Source organism: Pseudomyrmex gracilis, unplaced genomic scaffold, assembly GCF_002006095.1.
Source record: "Pseudomyrmex gracilis isolate BER0280 unplaced genomic scaffold, ASM200609v1 scaffold_10, whole genome shotgun sequence".
NCBI lineage: Eukaryota > Metazoa > Arthropoda > Insecta > Hymenoptera > Formicidae > Pseudomyrmex > Pseudomyrmex gracilis.
In genome coordinates this window covers 819,525-841,504 of record NW_018020594.1, presented here as the reverse complement: position 1 = coordinate 841,504, position 21,980 = coordinate 819,525, and the positions used below count along the sequence as shown (strand labels likewise).

At 35.1% G+C, this 21,980-nt stretch overlaps 1 protein-coding gene across 1 annotated transcript in view; it reads right to left on the bottom strand.

Annotated features, from left to right (window-relative positions):
* The window catches only part of LOC109862371 (MOXD1 homolog 2), a 191,172-nt gene extending 182,357 nt beyond the window's left edge, over positions 1-8,815 (bottom strand). Inside the window, exon 1 of the mRNA XM_020442406.1 lies at positions 8,093-8,815. The gene's annotated coding sequence lies outside the window, so the exon portion shown is untranslated. The remainder of the gene's footprint in view (positions 1-8,092) is intronic.
* Positions 8,816-21,980: the final 13,165 nt, after the last annotated feature.

The window sequence follows — 21,980 nt, the reverse complement described above, 5'->3', positions numbered from 1 at the left end:
TCTCTCTCTCTCTCTCTCTCTCTCTCTCTCTCTCTCTCTCTCTCTCTCTCTTCTTCCGATCTTTCATCGGGCTTTTCACGACAAAATTACAGATCGTGCGACAAAACGCGAGACCAGCCTTCGTTTTTTTTCTCTCCCCTTCCCATATCCTCTATTAGCATTCCTCGTGGCTATCATTACGTTCAACGATTATTTTGGATTGAACCGGTCTCTGATCGATTAATTCGATACACTCAGCTCAGGCGAGGCGCGAGTCGACAATCGCGGAAGATGCGACGACCGAAAGGACAGCGCTGTCGAAACAATTTGACGTAATGAAACGCAAAATAAACGCGATTAAGTGATAATTTTTATGACAAACTGTAATCGATTCACAATAGAACTGCAATATAAACTCGTTTGGAATAATTAATTGCATAAGGAAGAGACTTACTGTAAAAGCTTCTTGGTAAAGTCAACCTGAGTTTACTCTGTTCAGATTCCTTCAGCAGCGGCTGTTTTCAGAAGTTCCGAAGCGGAATTATTAATTGGACGGATTCTCGGAAGTGCGATACTACAAATGCAAGAGACCGGTATAAGCAACTTTGCTAAATCGAATTAACAACTACTGCTCCTTAACAATCCAAATTCAATCGGAATTCAGCGCCGCTATGGACTTGGCAAAGCACTACAGAATGCAAAGGACTCTAGAATTACAATATTATTGAATAATAATCAACCGAAAGAGCAAATGGATAGAAGGCAAACATGTCACATATAATTAGAATGAATAATTCCGAGGTTATCAAAGTTTAGATGTTGCTGATAACATTATGAGTTTCATGATGAATATAATTATTACGTACTTTCACTAGCTTTATTTGAATATCATTTCTCACAGAACCTGATATATAGTGTAATACATGCAACACTTTTTATAATATTTTTTGTTCTGAGCACATATAAGTCAATTATCGTAAATAATGACTAAAGATGATGTGACATAAACGTCTTCCGCCCACTTCGATCAGTTGACATTTCGTTAAACAAGCGCGTTACAGTGAACAATGATTTTCCGCGGCTAGTTATGTGACCTTTGATCAACATCAGATTTATTCTGTTCTATAATTATTATGCTGTACCTGACATGACGAAAGAGAGAGAAAGAGAGAGAGAGTGAGTTTAAATAAAGAGTTGCGCGCGCATGGAATTAACGAGGGTCCATGTAGTAATGTCGGAATGACGATCGTTAATTGTTACTGCGCGAACGAGTGTTTGGCAGCACGACAACGCGTAGTTGTTCATTTCGGATTAGGATAATTGGGCTTGCAGGAGGTGTCAAACACCGAAGGGAGGGAGGAGGAGGGTCGCCGCGCTTGCCCGGATTTCGCTAATTGGTATTATCAAGCTTTAGCGACTAATGATATTAATTGACGCTCGCGCCATCACGTCGCGAGAGTTAACCCTCTCATCGTGGTGCGCGCACTTTATTTATTAGATGAATATTCCAGTCTATCTTTCGCGAGTTGTTCCCGCAATATCAAAGAAATTTTAACAATATTTTGAGAAACTCGCAGAGAGGACAGTTTTTCATTGTTAAATAAAAATAAAAAGTATAAAAATATATTCACTTTCAATGTTCACACTGCGCGTTTTCCACATACACATCCGAGATATTTTATTTATTTATTAGTGTTTTTTATTTAATAAACACAATTATAATACAACAAGCGCAATTTCAAGTCTCAAAGAAGTTGTCGGATGATCGAAAATAACCTCGTGAGAGAGTTGAATTTATCTCAAATAAAATCGCCGCGCGCCGAAAAATCAGATCGACCGAAGAACAATGCGCGTGACGATATCTCGCGTTCTCAGACTCCAACACTTGGCAGGTGTTGCGACAAGGCGACAGGATGTTAGGAAAAACTCAGTGCATGCATATAAGCGCGAGCGGAAATACGTGACAAATGCGTGATTCGCCTGCAAAGTGAAAGGGTGTCAGGGGCTCACGTGGGTGCCGGCCGAGTGAAACAGAATGGAGAATAGTGTGTGAGCGTGTAGTGTGTAAGAGAACGCTCGTCGAAGTCTGTCTTGAAGAGATATAAAGTACTAATATAAGTATGTGATTCGAAGCTGGTAAAACACTAGTTATGCAACAAGAAGCGTGATACGTGCAAAACTGTTTGCGCGCGGGATTATTGCGCAAGAACAACATAATAGAGTGACTAAGTGGAGTGGAACGGAGTAAAGCCCAGCAATAGGTATAAATACGGTACACAAAGGAAATGCTCTCACCTAGCAAAGACAATCAATAATCGCGAAAAGAGAGCCGTGAACTTCAATTAGACGAATAATCAAGCGCGAGTTTACGGTGATGCAAACTGGCGAGTGCACCGATCCGTTCGCGTTAGTGTGTCGGGGCGATCCTATATACACTCGCCCTTTAATGAACCTTTTACGAGGCGGATATGACGCGCGGGCAAAACGTCATTCGCGGACGCGGAAATGAAATTGCGAAATGCTAAGTAGCGTGGTGTATTCTTGGAAATCGCGTCGGTACGTTAACGCCGCTTAATTTATAGTGGCATAAAATAAACCCGAGGATCGATATGACCGCGCGCATGTAGGCGAAATCCTACGACTGGAACACACACGGGAGCGAAAGATACGCATCAGCCGCGGAACGAGAATTCGCGTGCGAGCGAGAGTGTAACACGTACGTCTGTCTGTCCAGTTCATCGGAAAGAGAGGGTGGTTTTGCGCTCCGTTCCGACCTTTAACGGTCCTCCGTCTTATCTGTTAGGCTATTTAAGACGTCGTCCACGATCCACCACGTGTCAGGAGAAACAGAGAGATATATATACATATATATATATTCGCAAAATCGCGCGCGGATTTAAACGCGGATAAGCGATACGTACGGGCACGCCAGACAGCCGACCGTAAATTTAGGCGAACGGAAGTATCCGTTCGATGGCTCTCATTGATTCGCTCTGGGATTAGATAAACGCGACAAATGATGCATACTAAGAAGCCTTCTATCCGCTCCACTATCGATTCCTCGCTGTTATCTGCCGGAGGAAGACGATATCGGACGGTTAGTGACACAGTGAGTTCGCCGAATATGGTTAACTATTTGAAAACTGGGTTAAGAAGTGTATCCACTATTTTTGTAAATGTCATTATGTATTATAGAAATAAATTAAAAATATCCATTGCGTGCAAAATATAATTAAAATAAAAAAAACTAGAAAAATGATTCATATTCGAATATAAAAGTTGTTTAACTTTAGACGGAGCTAGACGTACTAACGTCATTTTCTGCGATATTGAGCGTATTTTTGAAAAAAAAAAAAAAAACACACATTTATTAAACATGTGAAAATCCACGGTATATTTCTACAATATAAAAACATGTATATATTTCACACGGTACAGAAATATACTTGTAACAAACGCTGATGTGATAGTGCAGATTTTAGTACGCGATCCGAGCAACTATTTTTGGTAAATCAGATGTTGGTTATATTTATAGATGCTTAAGATGCTTTTCTAAACATCGGTGATATATTTGCGCGAAATGCACACGTGGTACATTTCTCGATATCGTTACAATTTTAATGCAAATTGTGCGACATGACCTGCGTGACTAATTTAATATGCCACGCCACCTTATTATCGCACGTAACAGAATAAAAACCTTCAGATATATTTTCGTACTATAAATACCGTGTTTGTCGCGGAATCAAGAATCGCGCACAGGTACGTATATGAGGCTATTGATAAGAAGTTAACACGAACGAAAAAAAAATGTCAATATAAACGACATATTAATTTTTCCACCGATCGCGAATAACTTTGATATAAATAGTGATCAAATTTCACGTGGACACGGCGAAACATTGACAGATTTCGCGGAAAGATTAATGAGCATCAGCACACAATTCAATAATTTAATATCACTATATCAGATCGTAGGTGAATTTACAAAGATGCTTTCGTCGTAGTTCGGGAGTGAAGAACGAGATCCGTTAACAGATTGTTTTTTCCGTCCGACGCACGCAGACAGAAAAGCGAACGAGAGAATAATTTTCACGCGAGAGTGGCGAAGAAGAAAACGGGCGAGGAAGTACGGGAAACGGCCTCGAAGTCGCGGAGAATCTTCCACGAGAAGAGTGAGCTTAAAGGAGATAGCCGATAAAGATCCTGAGACACTCACACACGCATAGAATAGCCACGTGAAACATCGTCCGACACTATCCCCGCGCTCTCTCGCGCTCTCGTGACAATCTTTTCGCATTTCCCGAGAAGACTCATTCCTCAACCTATGGAAATGCGACCGTGCAGAACGCCGCGATATCGAGAAGATGAATCAAATCGATTGCTCCGTTTTTCCGCGATCGGCTCCGCAAGAACGGTTCAATTGCATTGTGCTTTACTTTGTGGTTTACTTTTACGGATTTATTCTCACTATGATTGATTTATTTCGACGAAAAAGGCGATCGCGCTTCTATTATTAGAACGTTAAATGTATCAAGTGTAATTTTAAGGACATCGCAGCTTGTATCTATCTATTAACGTTTAATGATCTCTCTTATTTAAGTAAAAGACACGAGTAATTTTAAATAAATTAATAAATTGTTGAGAAACTTTAATGTATACAAGATACTTTTCATGCATAATAATTGTCTAAAGAATATTTAGCTACTTTTAATAGAGAACTTATTTCAAAAATCGTAAATATATATTTTTTTTCAAATGACTCATCTATTCGCAACTTTTAAATTCTTTGTTTTAAACAAATTATTTGAACACGACAAATATTAAGAATGTTGAGAATAATATACAAAGAGAATATTTTATACAAAAAATTTAGAAGTTAATTTACACATCTTATTTCTCGCATTCTTTTTTTCATTCAACAGAGACCGATACTTTTTTCTGGTCGAGATGAATATTTCATTCTCGCGTCGTATATCATTCAGCGCAATATAAAGATAATTCACAACGAGTTTTTACCATTTATCAATTTCGCTACTTTTATATTTTTAAACATCGCCGTGCTCATAAAGTATGATATCATCTGTAACGCGCGCCGCGCGTTTACGAAACTACTGAAATCTACGTTCTTAGATGCGTCGGGGCGGTCCTATTAAGGTGTTATTAGACGCGTAACAGTTTACGGAGTCACGCGTCAAGAACGAGTTTGTTTACGGCGAGAAGGAAACGTCTCGTGAGAGACCAGATTTAACTCTTCGAGACTCTCATGATAATCCCAGACCCAATGTGTTTACTCGCAAGGTGTGTTTAACATTCCATTTGGGATTATCCGTTTCTGAATACTATACCTTTCCGACTGTTTTCCATTTTATAGCCCCTAGGTGGTGATCACAATAAAGGTCAAAATCCAAAATTTACAACTCAAACCACAAATATCATCACAATACAAACAAACCATTTAGGAACAGTAGGGAACTAGGTCACACTCAAATAAACTACCGGCAAAAATATCATGTTTTAAAATTGACAATGTCGTGCCATCAATAATACAATTCGAATGGAATATATTGTGTTATATATTGATAATAAGCTGAATTGAAAAAAGTTTTCCTTCTTTCCGTTATATTATTAAGGATATTATTAAATTACGCGAAATAAAGTAACAAATGCACGCTTTCCCATAAATCTTCTACGGTAAAGAACGTCTTGTCTTGGATGAATTAAGATTTACGGACACCGGCGACAAAAAGGCCTGGAAGAAGAAAGAAAAATTCCCTGCGGTGGATAGGGTGCAAAGAGTTTCGTTTGAAATTCTCTTATTTTCGACTTGGCCGCACGACACGACAATGCTCTTAAATTCCCCGCCTTGGACTACGGACAACGCCGTTATACGCCAGTAACTTCCGGAGAAAAAAAAAAGAAAAATCTCACAGACGTAGAAATTGGGCCGGTCATTGTCAGGTTTCATTGAAAACTCGCGAATCGATGTTGCCTTTGGCCCGAGATTTTGCAGTCTCATCGGTGAAAAGCTCTCAGAATGCCATTGATTGCGACATTAAAGTGGAGGAATCGATTGTTTGCCAACTAATCCGGAAAGTTTTTTACATTTTTGCCCGCAACGGCTCAACAACGTCGCGTCGATTTGAAATCTGATCAGTTCGTCAGTTGCCGTCGCGTCTCTACAATATGAATATATCTTTTTTTCAAAAAGGATTTTTTACAAAATTACTTTCTTTTTAACATTCTCGCGTTGCAAGTCAAAATTTTAGCTCGTGAAATATATTTCGGGCAAAAGATTCGATAATTGTTATGTTTCTAAATATATTGTCACAGAGTGAAAATAATATCGACTTCACATCGATTCGTCAAAAGAACCTGTCTCGAACAGAAACGATAATGACGGAACAACGTATATGTTGTATATGAAATACTAGTGTGCGACACCATATGGCACTAAATTTCAGCAATTTAGCGCGAACTCGAAACGGCATTCGAACTTTGGTCCCAACCATCTTTTCACGAGCTCTGTGTGACATACGCATTGGCGTATGTTCCCGCGTGATCGAGAGCTTCTGTGTTTTATGATCGCGCGATTTTTATTTTTTTTTTCGCTGCGCACGATCACTTTCGCATTTAACTGCATTGTGCGAAACTACGAGCGACAGACTGCGCGTGACAGGCGCCACGGCATAAACATCGATCCGCTAATATTATCGTAAAGCATTATACTCGCGAAATGACTCTCGCGGTTCTCGTAACTGTTCGCTAGAACGGTAGGTACCAAATATCTCAATCGCCCATTTGCTATCAAACTGCCAAGCAACCTGTCAATTTTCGCGTTTTCTACTCCGATTGTGCGAGATGACTATTTTTTTCTGTAATAAAACCAAAAAAATTCGGACGCGTAAACGCACCGTTTATCTCGACACCGATACATATACAGATATAAAGTTATTTGAATATTTTTATCAAGATCCAAAACAATACACGTGACAAAACTGACATCTCTGTCTAAGTCTACAGTTATTTTTAAGCCTTTTTTTTTATTTATTTCTGACAAAAGGAAATAAAAGTTTAACTGACGACGTCACCCGATATTTATGAACATACTTAGAAACAGTTACAAGAGCATGACGAAAAAAATTACGTCATGATATTCTTGTGGCAATAATACTTGTCACAAAAAAGTACATTGAAAGAAAAGGATTGCTCTATTTTTAAATTAAAAAAAAAACAAATGTAGGAAACAAAAATATTTTTGTATCTAATTATACACTGAAGGTTTCGCAATGAAAACTTGTTCTTAGGTATCGCTTATTGTCCTACCGAGCATATCGTTGAGTTTGAAAATCGTAAAAATTTAGAATCTTTTGCGCACCTTTTAAATGGATGCGTGTTACTTAAATGAGAAAAACGTGTTATCATAGAAGTGATCATGTACCAGTGCTGTGCGGACACTTAAAAGCACTCAAAAAAAAAAAAAAAAAAAAAAAAAAAAAAAAAAGAAGTATCTTTTAAGTATCTAGATTTTTGCGTATCTTTGTGCCGAGTCAACGTGGAAAACTATTGATGTCGAAAAACCTGTCTCGAACTGTCCGTCTAAGTTCTTATCTGAAAGTTTATGTTTCTCGACCACTCGTTAGATCATTGGTTTATGTCAGAAAACTTTACAGATTGACAACGTGATACAAATACGTCAAAGAATTTCAAAAATTTCCATCAACTCCGAAAACTTTCGGTCTATCGTTACCGGCATATCCAAAATTGTGTTCGGTTTTGCGGAAAAACGAGGTAAACAATTTTTTTTTTTTTTCGTAAACAAAATTTCCGTCAAAATATTGACATTCGTCGAACTTTTCACAGCAATGTGAATTCTTCGCGAAGAACATGTCCGCGTAATTTGTAGATATTATTTTAAATATCTAAATATCGCGGGATAAGAAAACTCGATGGAGCAGAAAATAATGTTAGCTCATGCGTCTAAAAGAGAGGTTATAATCGCTCTTCTCAATTTATCTAATCTTATCGAATGCTCGTTTTCAATTGTTATTAGAAATCTCCACTTTTCAAATGACAATTCGTCTCACAGTATGAATCATAGAGAAAAACTCACCACTTAGAAAAGCTTATCGGCAGCGAGGTTCGTCTCGGAGTTCGTTCCGATTTTAACGAGCGTTGTCTCTCGGAAAACGGTGACCCTCTCTTGCCACGTACAGCGTCGTTAAGAACTTCCCTCTTATCTTTCGCCGCCCTGGCGATCACACACTTCCGCCACTGTCACTCACTCACTTTACGAGATCCCCGATTACGTCCTTCTACAACCAGAGCCGATAAACTCGGCGGTCGCGAGTCAGTGATAGACAGCCGTTCGCGATCTGTTTATTCGCGCGTCACTCCAGTCTTTCACGCTAATGTCACTGATCGCGATGCTTCGAAAGGCGCCACCGATTTCGCTTGACGGAGCGGATGTCGCACTAGTCACCGATCGCGATCGACAGGTCTCATTCAACCGGTACTCGCGGTAAAAAGTACGTGCTTGTTTCTGTCGACAAAAGAGAGAAAGAACGCGTCCGTCGGAGCAGGGACCGCTCGATGTGCCGGACTCCGATATTTTCTTTTAAATAGGAAACGGAGAAAAATTTTTTTCACACTGTGTTACATTTCTCGTCTCTCTTGTCACGTTGAACGAACGAAGATCGAAAACTATTCGTCTTCGATCGACTATTTTGCTGGTATTTTCTCTTCTCTTCGACGAAACGACACGCACTTCGTACAAAACCGTACAGGCCAACCGCACGCTACGGCTCCAGCCTGTAAACTGAAAGCGCCGCCACGACCTGAAGCCGGGAACCGACTGGTTCCTCCAGCCTAGGGAGTCCCCACCGCTCGCCCCCCCCCTCCACCTTTTCCGAGAGCACCCGCACTCGCTGTCGCGCGCGCGACCCTACGCGCACACCATCCCCCGTGCGAAGGGGATCCCTTCTCCGCCTTCACCCCATCGGTTCTTGTCCTTACTCTCTCAACCTACGTCTCTCCTCTCTCTCTTTCTCTCTCTCTCTCTCTCTCTCTCTCTCTCTGTGTCGCCCTCTTCAGGAACTGTTCCTTCTTCCTGCTCTCTCTTTCTCACATTCACTCTCTCTCATTTTCGTCCTTTCTCTCCTCTCATCCCATTCGCCGTCCTCGTTCCGCTCGCATTCCAACGTGGTGGTCGGTTCCTCTCTTCGAGTGCGACTGCCTGTCCTTCCCGCGCGCGCTATGCCATGTTCCAACTGCCTAACACCGACCCTTCACGTACGAAAGACCGAACGACCACCCCGTTCTCTTCTCCGCACACGATCAACCTCTTCCCCATCCCTCATTCCTCTCGGAGAAGCCGCGCGCTCGAGGTGCACCCTTTGCCAAGGACTTTCCGGATCTTCCCCACGTCCACCCCCGACATCCTCTTTCCGCGTCCTGGCCAGCCGTTCCTTTCAGAAATATTTCGACGTCCGCGCGCATGTACATCCTTGCACCTGACTCTTCGGAGTTCGCCTCGGTCTGAGAAAGTGCGCCGGCCAATCCCGGGCACATGTTCGACACTTCCACTTGTGCTATTCTTCTCGAATCGGACGGGGAGAGGCGGGAAATCTCTTTATCATACTCCCGAGCAAGCGGGTTTTCCGAGGGAAGGGTGTTACAACTCCCTTTTTCCTTTGAACCATTGAATTTCAGCGTGGGAAGAATGGTAGGACTCGAGAGAAAGGTGTTTCCATCGGACAAGCTAAACGAGTCATTTTCACGGATCATCGATACAACGTCGACTAATGATGACACGGTCACAGAGGATGTTCACGCTTAGCGAATGACGTTTCGATGCTTCAACAGTGTGTGTGTTGTGAATTACGAATTAATAAAAAGAAAAAAATTATTTAAAAAATCATCGACATTATTTCCGACTAAAAAAAAATCGTGAGAATCATCTATATTGTTTGACGATTTATGATTTCTCCACTGATGTCATTTCTCTCTTGTATAATATAATTTCTTTTTAATCCAATAAAAGTCTTCGCGTTACTATGCTCGGTCAATGTTATTGCACGTTTGTTTTTTTTTTTTTTTTTGCGGAAAAGTATTATTCGAGAAACAAATTGTTATTGTACAGGTACAATCTCGATATATACGGTAACGAAGAGCGTTTACGTCAGTGAAAATTGATTTAAGCTCGATTCATTGAAATTTCGACGGATTTGCATTAATTTTTTTGTACGAATCTGCTTAAAAATAAATTCTTTTTATTCACTGCTGTCAGTATGCGGCATATTTTAATGCATATTTTTGGGGTGTGAGCATCGACGGTAGTGCGCGAAAATCGCGTAATTACATAGTCACTATTTGCAAGACATTTTTCACAGCTCTCGCATAAACTTCGATGTGCGAAGTGACGTTCCCATTTCGACTGCGGGCAACACGCATAAATGCGACGCGTATAAATTCGACACGCGCAACGAGTTCTGGCGCTTCACTAGATTACGCTAATTTCCACCATGATGCCCGCATCACGCCAACCACAATTAACCGACATTTAATTGAATATGTAGATCCCCTTGCTTTGAGGTACCGCGTATCCCATAAGTGTCACACGAGAGCAGAAGTATCATAAAGTAGATCATGCAGGAGTTCATTATCAGTCATTACTCATAGTAATCAACAGTGTTATCTCATATTTGAACATATATTTCCTGAGAGTTACATGTACATGTATGTACCTTTAATCTAGCCACGTTTATTTATATTTTATGTGATTACAGTAACGCGAGACACAGCAAAATTGGAATATCTCTTTTTTTATATTTCTTAATTTAATATATAAATTATGCCATTTGTGTTACATATCAGACGTACGTTTATTTGAAATATTAGTTTTAATCTCTAGCAAAAGAAACTAAAATTGAAAAAAAAAAAATCAAACGCAAGTATCTTAACAGAATTTTATTTCGCGTATTTTATATTTATTGTGTATATATACACATACTTTTCTTTATTATTTGCAAAACGGATTGTTCGTGTATGTGTGTTTGTGTGTTACATAATTAGCATTATGTAACACGCAACATATTATATAATAATCTGTTCGGAGGAAATGATTTATTCAATTTTTTCGTCAACTTAATAAAAAAATAAAAACGTCTTCTTTTATCGAGTCGACAGCGTCTTTCCTATGCGCCTCCTTCCTGCTTTAATATCAGCCTCTTTACGCACTCTAGGATATTATCCGTATATTGGGAGTGAGAGAGGGTCTCCTCCCAAGCCCATCAAATTTCGCGCTGCCGCAAGCAAAAAAAGAAGTATGCAGAATTTAATTCTTGCCCCTTGGCTTGAACGTAGTCGCTCTTGAAAATTGGATTTTTTTAATGAAACCTCATTCGCCTGGAAACAGTGCACCAGCTGAAGATTAAGTTTCCCGGTAGACAATATGGGTACTTGCCTTTAACGACTTTTAGAAATGTATTGCAATAAAGCTTCATGTATGCGCGAAACATTGCGTTCTCATTATCTTGACGTATTTGCAATAAAATTAATAATACGATGTTTGCTGAATTAATGTCTAATTGTTAACAATATTTCCCGTTAGAATTTTATGATATTTAATGTGAATTCTCTAATTTTATTTTTATATTTATTATTATTATTCAGAAGAGAGAAAGAGAGAAAGAAAAAGAGAGTGTGTGTACGTCAATGCCGGTCTTAATTTAAGTGTAATACTTACCAGAAATGCCGCATCAATATCGGTGTTCTACTTTTTTTAAATCTAAATATCTACTAAATAATATTTCAGTAGAATGATTCGGTGCTATCAAGTTTATATTAAAACAAAAATCACAAAATGTCAGTTGCGATCAGCAATATTCTTTTGTATATATATTTTATACGTGTGTTTTGTCTTCTTGTAACCTAAATACAAATTATAAATATACCATTTTGATGCAACTTTTTACGTTACTTATACATAATTCTCATAAAAAAGTACTAATTATGCAAATAGTGATAATAAATGAATTATCTTTAAGAGATTTAAAAGCGAAGCAACTGTGTTTATCACTTTTCTCGTCTCTGACTCGGTTAAAGTTTTTTTTAACGTCAGTTAATATAAATTGGTAATAAGAATTTGACCAAATCTTTTGCGAACGTTAATCACAGACTTGTTCAGTTTTTTTTTTTTTTTACAATTGACACAATGGCGTTACGGCAGACAAATTCATATCATGCTTTGGCATTTTAAACGACCTTGAATTTTACGCATCGTTTAAAGTCGAACCTGATCAGTCGAGCGTAAAATTTCTGCTTATTGCAATTCCCTACTTTCGCTTTTACGGTGCGACAGCGCCGGATTACTGACGCGCACTTGGGTGCAGTAAAACCGGTAATAATCGTAATTCACATCCGTTCCATAAGTGTGATTTATAGGACTTAAAATTTTCATAAGCCGCAAACAAGTATCGGTGCAAACACTTGGAGAGCGACTGTCGTGTTTGCGCGCGTTTTGAATACGCCAATGCAAAATGAACACGTGTTCAGAGGGTCCTGAAAACCTGATTCTCTCTTCTTCTCTCTCTCTCTCTCTCTCTCTCTCTCTCTCTCTCTCTCTTTCTCCGCGCAAAAGAGCCACGATTATATTCATCGTAAAAGTAGAGATTTATTATGGTGTCTCATACCGCAAAAATCTTTTCGTTCTAATTCCAGAGAAAGAAAATATGAATATATATATAAATCACGCGTGTGACGCAGATATAGCTGGCACTTTAATTATACGTTGCAATTCAGCGGAATTTAGAAAAAAAAAAAAAACAGAGGAACGTACGTTATTTATAAAAATGATAAAATAATACAAAATGGATCAAATTTCTGTCTTTCGATATTTGTAAACGAACTAATATTATTAAAAACTGATCGGTCAATTTTGTATATTTTTTAAATAAAATTTGAAATTTATTATTTTGCAATTTATTACTCCTAGTATATAAAAGTGGCATTTGGTTCGCCAAAAATATATCGACCTCTTTTTTTGTCCGCGCGATGTAACAATGCATTAATTTACAAATGTATCCCGTAGTTTGCGCAGATGCTCATCGAGTACTCTATCAATTCATTATGTTACATTTTGAAACAAACGAATGTTGCAAATCCCGAAAGGGCTGTCATATTGTTATCGATCACTTGTGTGTGCGTTACCAGGTAACGTGTACGGAGAATACAATTTAAAAAGTACGGAAGGAATATCAACCAACGACGGGCACATTAATAAATTTTTACGTTGAAGTTTGACATTGAGAACGTGAAATTTGAAAAGTGGCAGCTTGTTCACAGTTTCACAATAAAAGGGATATTCCTTGTTATGCTCATTCAAACGCGTTCTTGACCTTACCGTTTTCTTTCTTGTACGTTTTTTCTTACCACAAGGACGCTATTAGACTAACCTAGTCAGACACTGCTCGCGCAGCAGGTAGGCAAGATCAAACCACCAATTTGACGAAAGATCAGCATGTTTCTCGCTTGCATTAGCGAACAAGGTTGAATGGGATGATTGTCACAGAAACCCGGAACTTACATTTCACATTTTTTTGACTGTTTTGCGGCGTGACACCATATAATAAGACTCTTATAAAGCGAACCTACCGCAACGTACTTGACGAATCGGAAAAAAATTTTTTTGAAAGGATCTTTTTTTTATGAAATGGGTAAGATTTTTTTTTTTTTAGTGATATCATACTTAAAAAACTAGGAAAAGTAAAAACTTTTCTTCTTCGCTTAACTTCAATCTTACTTCAACAATGTTTCGATAATATAAAAGTTTTTATGCGTACAGAAGTACTAATTTAAAATGATTTAATTTTCTTGAGCATTATCAAATAATAATAACAATTATGTTGCGCAAAACATTATCGATAATGTTAGCTCAAAGAGGAGTTACTGTAGTAATCTCTGCGTATTCTTTTTCTNTCTCTTTCTCTCTGCAGTTATCTCTAAACGTAATCTGTTAAATCGTTAATTAAACGAAGGAAAAGAGAGGAAGACCGAGACTTCGATTCGACTCATTCGAGTATACCGCAAGTGTGATGTCTGTGATGCGGTTACATCAAACTTACGTTTCGGAATGTCATTCTATAAAAGCGCACTTTCAAGACTTATCTATCATCTCCGATATTTTTCAACAAATTTTACCTCGACTTGTTTTCAACAATCGTGACTGTAGAAATCAGTTGTAGAATAAGTTAAAAAGATCATCGTGCTGTAGTATTGTTTGCAAATAGAAATGCTCAGTAGAATAAACTTGACGTATTAGAGTTTCCAAACATAAAATACAGTTTTGCATGACACAAAGACGAACAGTTGTGTAGCGGCACTTTAGAACGAAAAAGAAACCCGAATACATTCTTTGCGTCATGCTGGTTTGAGGAGACATTGTTCCCCCTCTCTTTTTACTTTGCCGGACTTTTATTCGGTTTTCTCGTCAGTGATCCCCTTCAAAAACTATCAGCAATACCGAGAGAGAAAAGGGCAAGCGTGTACCAGACAAGGTACAATACCGTAGGACGGTACGAACACGTGGACACTTTCCGGTTTCTAATCCCTGGCAAGAGCCCGCTACGACTCTAGAGCCCATTAGAACACTCGTACGTATTTTTACTCGATCGATATATCGCCACACAGACACTGTATTGCATTAGCACGGAAGATGCGTGCCCCAGATAACACCGGTCGAACCGGTAACGATCCCCCAATCTTTACCGGAGGTGTGAATTTTAGAGCCGGGCATTGTATCAGTTACCTAAAGAACCCTCTTGAACGTTACACCCTGGATTATGGGCATGAGCAATATCTCACTGACTGCATTTGACAAAGTATTAAATTTCACACATTTTAATATAGTTATTTGTGTATATATCCACAAGTTTTAACTTCTCAAATTTTAAGAACAAAAAAAAACATTTTTGAAGAATATTCGAGCAATAATCCTTTTTTAATACAACACAAAGTACGTTTTTTCTCTATTAATTTTTATCAAAAGTGACGACGCGCAGAAACCGATTTTAGAGCATTAATTTTTTGTTTTACAAAGTAAAGTCATATTTAAGTTCATTTATAACATTTAAGTTTATTTTAGAGCAGAAATTATATATCAAGTTTTTTTTCGGTTTTGCGCTCAAAAAGCATTTAATTTTTAATCACTTTCTAGCTTCACAGTGATACGCACTCGTGGTACTATCGAGACGTCAAAATTAGCGGAGGAAATCCGAAAAGTTTTGCCAATACTATTCGTGGGATGCGCGCTTTGCAAGCTCCTAAGTCCCGCTGCGAGATCGGCGAGGACGGTCGTTCTATAATTCCATTAGTCGCGCGAGCCGGTCGTTCCCACGTTCGTCGAATCGCCCGGCCGGTCTCGGCGAGGGACGAGAATCGTTCAAAAAGTTTGCCGATTACGACCACTTTGCGCGATTAGTACCCGCGAAGCTCTCAAGCTCGACTATAGTTCACTGTTTTGCTACGTGAATTCTCACACTAGCAGAGTTATCTCGCGTGCACCGTGAGTCAAAAAATACAATTCCTAATTTTATATTGTTATATTTTATGCGTTAATTCTCTTTAAATCTTTCAAAATCATTTCTTTTTTGACAAAACCAAATTTTGGTAAATAGTTTGTATAATAAGTTGATAATTAATCAAATATTATTCAATCAAAAAAATACAATTCTTGATATTTTATTTCATCAAAAGTTTTTTGGAACTTGATAATGGCAAATTGCAAACTTTAAATATATTCAAATAAATTTATAAACTATAAACTAAATTATAAACTTTAAATTATAAACTATAAATATTATTGCAAAGTGTAGAGATTTTGAATCTGCTGGATTAAAAAATTTACATACATATAAACAACTTTCTCGATTTCAACAGTAGTAATTTATTATAGACTAATGCACATTTTTTTCTTATACTATCAGATTAAATATCAATATTTNAACAAAGCGGATTTAATAGATGTCGAATGTCAAATTCGATTTAATTTTATTATCGTCTACGTTCAATGTCAGATATTGATGTATTATAAGGTATAATTCGATAAACGTCAAACTATCGAATGTAACTTTCAAACGTCATTATTATATTCGAAAACTTACTTAACCGTCATAACGGAACATAAGGCATAAAATTAAAAGTTGTAGACTAGAAAAGTTTTTAGTATAACTGTTTTCAAATCAATCACAAATTGAAAGAAATATAGTGCTTAATACATAAACGTACTACTTTACCGCCATAAATTCTAAATAAAATTTGTATTACTTTTACATTGCAAACTTTGACTTGAATTGTTATCTTAACAAAAATATCTTGCAACATCTTTTTTAATTTCTTGAAGAAACACAAAACTGCTCGAATATAGACGCAATGAAAGTTGAAATTTACTACTNTGATAGTGCTTACAATACCGTAAAAACATTCTGGCAGATTATGGTGCGAAGAGAAATGTTAAACTAACTCTAGGATAACAAAGCCGTGCGACAACATTCCTTTACTTATCGATTAAAAAAACTACCAGTTTTGCATAAATCAATTTTTATACATATAAATAGTAACGCATATAACCACACAATGTGATAGTCATGATAAAACAAAAAAGATAAAAACTGCACCAAATGATATGAATAGGTTAGAGTATTTTTTTGTAAGTAACAACACAAATTATTCTACCATAATAAAGCTAATAATAAGCTAACATAATACTAATAAAGCTAACATAATAATAAAGCTATCATAATAAAGTTAAGCCTTATATTTCTAAGCACCAAACAAAACAGAAAGCAAAAAAACTGTTCTACATGCGTATAAATAATTTCACGCAGATTTACTTTAAAATATTGAATAGAAACTAAGGAATCGTCGAAATGTAACAAACAATTTTAGTTTACAAATATTTTTACTATGAATAACATCTTTGCAATACATATCTTTTTGTAGTACGAACATAGTAAATTGTAACTGATTTATCAGTCACCGTTTTCTAAATAAATAAAAAAATATCACTATTAAATATCATTCATTATAAGTGTCCTCTGTAATGATTAGTAAATTTTTTTTGGAGAGAATAAAAGAAGTTGAAATTTTAAACCAAAAGTTTTTTTTCACCTTTACCTCAGAACATTATTTAAAGAAAGTTTTCTTTCCAACTTTCACTTTTTTGTACTCCTTATAAGTAACTTTGTAAAAAAATCTCGATAGAAACATACTAAGTAAAAAAAATAATACATTTAAATATTAAATTAAAACTAACTTATCATTTACAGTTTCAAAAGAAGTACCATAATACGACATACATATATAACACTGTTTGATACAGATTGTGTTTCTTTCTTTCCCTTACATTACACAATTTTATACTTTATCATCGTGTTTTTCATATAGCCTATGATGAATATACATTTATTTCTGTGCAGTTGATTATACTTAAATTTATACGTAATAACAGTTGTGTAAAATAAAATACAATAAATTATTGTTAGTTAGCTTACTAAAGACTCGACTTTTTATTTTATGACTACTTTGAAAATTATTAAATGTATTAAAATCTGGAGTCTATACTTCCGATTTTAAACATAATTAATAAATACTTATTTAGTGTCATAAAATAAGAATTAAGTTTTCTTATATAAAAGGTACTTTAGTATTAAACGCAATACATGAATATTGTTTTTTATTTAAATAAAGCATACTACCATAAAAAATATCCTATTTAATTATATATACTACTTAAACAATTCGTGCGGTTTGTGACGCATGGTACTACTTATTTTATTTAAAACGTTACGACGATTCACAACTTTCTTCAAGATGATGTCAAGCATGAATTGTGCCTACAAAAAAATAAAATACAGTTATCATACCATCTTATGGCATAGTTTTGCATAAGTCGGGAAATTCTGTAAAATACAGGTTTGTAAAAGAAACGAAAATACACCCAAAAGAAAACCAATTTACGTCTCAGAAATAAAATATAAAAAAATTTGTTTAAACAAAAGTATAAAGCATTGCACAAATGCAAAACAAACTATTTTAAAAGTTTATATTTTTATATTTATATAATAACTTGTACCTTCTCTATTTTATATATGTCGATCAGGTTATTATAAAGCAGTCCTACAGAAATCTAAAAACAATTTATGTTAGTAACACTGAACTTGATGACAAATATTACGCAGAATTTTTATACACTACGTATATTTTTTTAATATGCTACACAAAACTACATATATAAACCTTATTATTATACTTATAATACACACATGTGTTTTTAAATATACACATATATGTTTTATGTTTTACTTTCAAAGCAACAATAAACGATAAAAGTCACATATTATACCTTTTTAAGATTTTCCTCTGAATACGTGTTGTTAATAATAAAAGTGACAACTGCAAGTAGATTGTCTCTATAAAAAAGACCACAAATAATAGATACTCAGTGCAAGAATGTTTTATGTACATACAAGATATTTTCACACATGGTATGATAAAACAATGTATTAATTAAATCACTTTACATAAATATACAAACTATATAAAATAAATTTATCTATACAGTATAAATATACACAGTTTTATATACAGAACATCTATTACCTTGCATAATTGTGTAGTCTGCTTGTTATACCATTTAATAATGTAACATTTTTTGAATATTTTGTTACACTATCGAAAAGAACATAAACAGATTGTCTTTTGGTTAGTAGACTAGCTTCAATTTCACGTAAAATTTGCACAATATTATGTCCATAACAAGATAACAATTTCCAAAGTTGTTCTTTTTTGTTATCAGTTGAATATATCTTCTCTATGTTTTGCCACAAATCAAAAGTACCATTTACTAAAATTAAACTTTGGCAGTAAATCCATTTCTGCCAACTTTGCAAAAGTCTACAATTTTAAAACATAATTGTATATAAATATATGTATACATAAAACTATAATTTATAAATATAAATAGTTTATGTTACACTATATATGTAATTATTTTGTAATTAAGTTTCTTTAGAGAATAATTTACTTGCAAGTGTTTTCTTTTCTTACAATATTATAATATTGTATCAAGACTCACGTCACAATTATTCAATATATAATACTTTATTAGGAAGAGAACGTCATACAGAGCAGAAAAACGTACTTGTTTTTTACAGGATTTTCTAAATGCCACTTTACTATGGCATTAACATGTTCTTCGCATTTTACACCATCGAGAATACACGTCCATTTTATAAGTTCATGATATACTTGATTACTGATACTATTATCTGAAAAGTTTTTATGTGATGTATCCTCAAGGAAGATATTCAATAGTTGAAGGATTTTAGTCTGAAAAAGTGTAAAATATACTTTTATAGTATATTTTATGATATATTTAAAATTCTTCATTTTTTGTAGCAGTTGTTTGTTTAGTACTATTTATGGACAAGTTATTTTTTCTTATTTAATAAGTGTTACGTTTCAATAATACTGTTTATACATATGTATATGCGCAAATTTGTTCTCTTTTCTTGGTTGTAAAAAAACACAATTATAATATACACAGTGAAACCAAAAGTACCGGAGCATCTCTAAATATCTCAGAAAATATAAATTTTCAAAACAAAAATGTGTTTATTGATTGATTGATGTGTTTTTATTGTTTATTTTTATTGATTGTATTACTGTGATCATGGATTGCGCCGCCAAGTTTAGAACAAGGTCACATCGATTTGAAAAAATAAAATTTCCTAGTTTTTACTGCAGATTCGTATAGCCTACCTCAAAAGCTTTTCAAACTACTATACTTAAGTTTATTTTTATCAAATACTTTTTGACTTGTAAGGGATGAATATTAGAATATTGCCGGTATTATCATTACGTTGTGTGTCACCTTCCTACGTATAATTACATCAGTGTAGTTACATCACATACCGAATTTTCAGTTTATTGCATAGTGACATTTAGAAAGTAATGTTCTTTATGGTTATCAAATATTTAAAAAAAATATTCATACGTAAGGTAAAAATTTAAAACCCACAGATCCCTTAGCTAGGAAAACTATATGAAGCTTTAAACCTTTAAACTGCTCTCTTTTAAAATTTGTGTTTTGGAGTTACGGAATTCTACGTAGGGAGTAATGATGTATTGGCTTATCTCTCTTATTCATTTCGAATGTTGATTTATCCAAACAAAATTATGTTGAATAAAAAGTTAAGGTCTTTGTCATTTCTGTCTATCATGAAAATCACAAAATACGTTTTGCCTAAAATTATTTTTCTAGAAAAAGTACCGGCGGTACTCTACTATTAAATTCTTATAAGTTAAAAAGGAACTTAAGGTTACTTAAGGAAAATAAACTTTTTTTAGTGGTGTAGAAAGCTCTTGAGAGTTAGACTATAAAAATCAGCAATAAAAACTAGGAAAGTCTATTTAAAAAAATTGATATAACCTTGACCTGACTTTGGCGGCGCAATCCAAAGTCACAGTAATACAATCAATAAATAGATCTTTTTAAAACTTTAAACTATACTACTCTTGTCTGAAACACTTTTCTGTAAAACTTATATTTTCTGAGATACTCAGGTGTTCCGATACTTTTTTTCAATCTGTATATTTAAATGCAAAGTAACAAACATGTACTATTTTCTTCAAATTATACCCATTACTTATTACATATTTGCAATGTGCAAGTTTTTGTTTTTTAATTACTTATACTGTAATGCTCTGTTAGTTGTTTTGTATGTTTACGATCTTCCTTCTATTGCTTATGCATTATTTTTAATGTATTGTTTTGTTTATTTGAACGAGTTAAAAAAAATAGATGCAGAAGCGTTTAGTATAAGCTGTCTTAAAAATATCTCACTGATGTTTTTTATCATTCCGTTGTTAGTCTTTTGGCTTTTCAATTATGTATTTGTTTCAATGCATTTTAGTAATATTTACCTTGATAGATGCACTTTCTGGATACGGAAAAATCTTTGATACATACTGAAGAGCAGTAAGTACAGGATACCACGTTATGTACGAATTTCTCATGTAAAGTATATTGCTTGCAAGATTTAAAAATATGTCTATATTAGTACTGTTTGCAGCAGGATGTACGTTATACTTTGTATTTTGCAGTAAAAAATAAAAAGCATCGTCGAGAATGTGTGCTAAAGTGACGTCAGATAATTTGTTTTTAATCCAAAACTCAGGTTTTTTACTTTTCAGAAAGAAAGCAATATTTTCCAACGTTTTATGATCATAGTTGACGCGATATCCTACAACAATTGGTTTATACATAAATATGTATTTAAATACACAGAAAAACAAAGAGCGTTATTAATAAAAAAAAATGTTAGCAAAACGCTTGAATATACTATATACAAAATAAATAGAATAAAAAATTCACCGTATCTTTGTTTTTGTATTACCATTGTGCGTTGTGATTATGATAAAATCATCTTCTTCAACATTCGCAATAAAAATACTTTCTCCGTCTGGTCTTAGGTACACATAATTAGTACTATACTCTTCTCTTGATATTTTGACATAGATTACAGGTATCCACCACTTATATGCACACAAGTTCTTTTGTTTAACCGCAATACAATCTTGAACTTTAATTTCCACAAGTTGCGTATCATGTTTACGGTTTACTAGTACCACAGGATACCCATCATTTGTTATCCATGAAGTTATTACATATTTTATATTTATATTCTTCAAATAGAAGTTTTCATTTATGGTTGGCACGAACAGTAACTTGCTCCATATATTTTCCAGAACAGACAGGTTACCATATGTCTCACATGATGTAATACTGACAACAGATAACAAAACAAAAAATAAATCGCTTTTAATTGTTTTGAATATTATGAAATAAATTTTTCAAGATTTTTAAACGTAATGTATAAAATGCTGTTTAATCCTAAACTTTCTTATTTTTTATGATCACTGGTATAATACAATTTTCATAC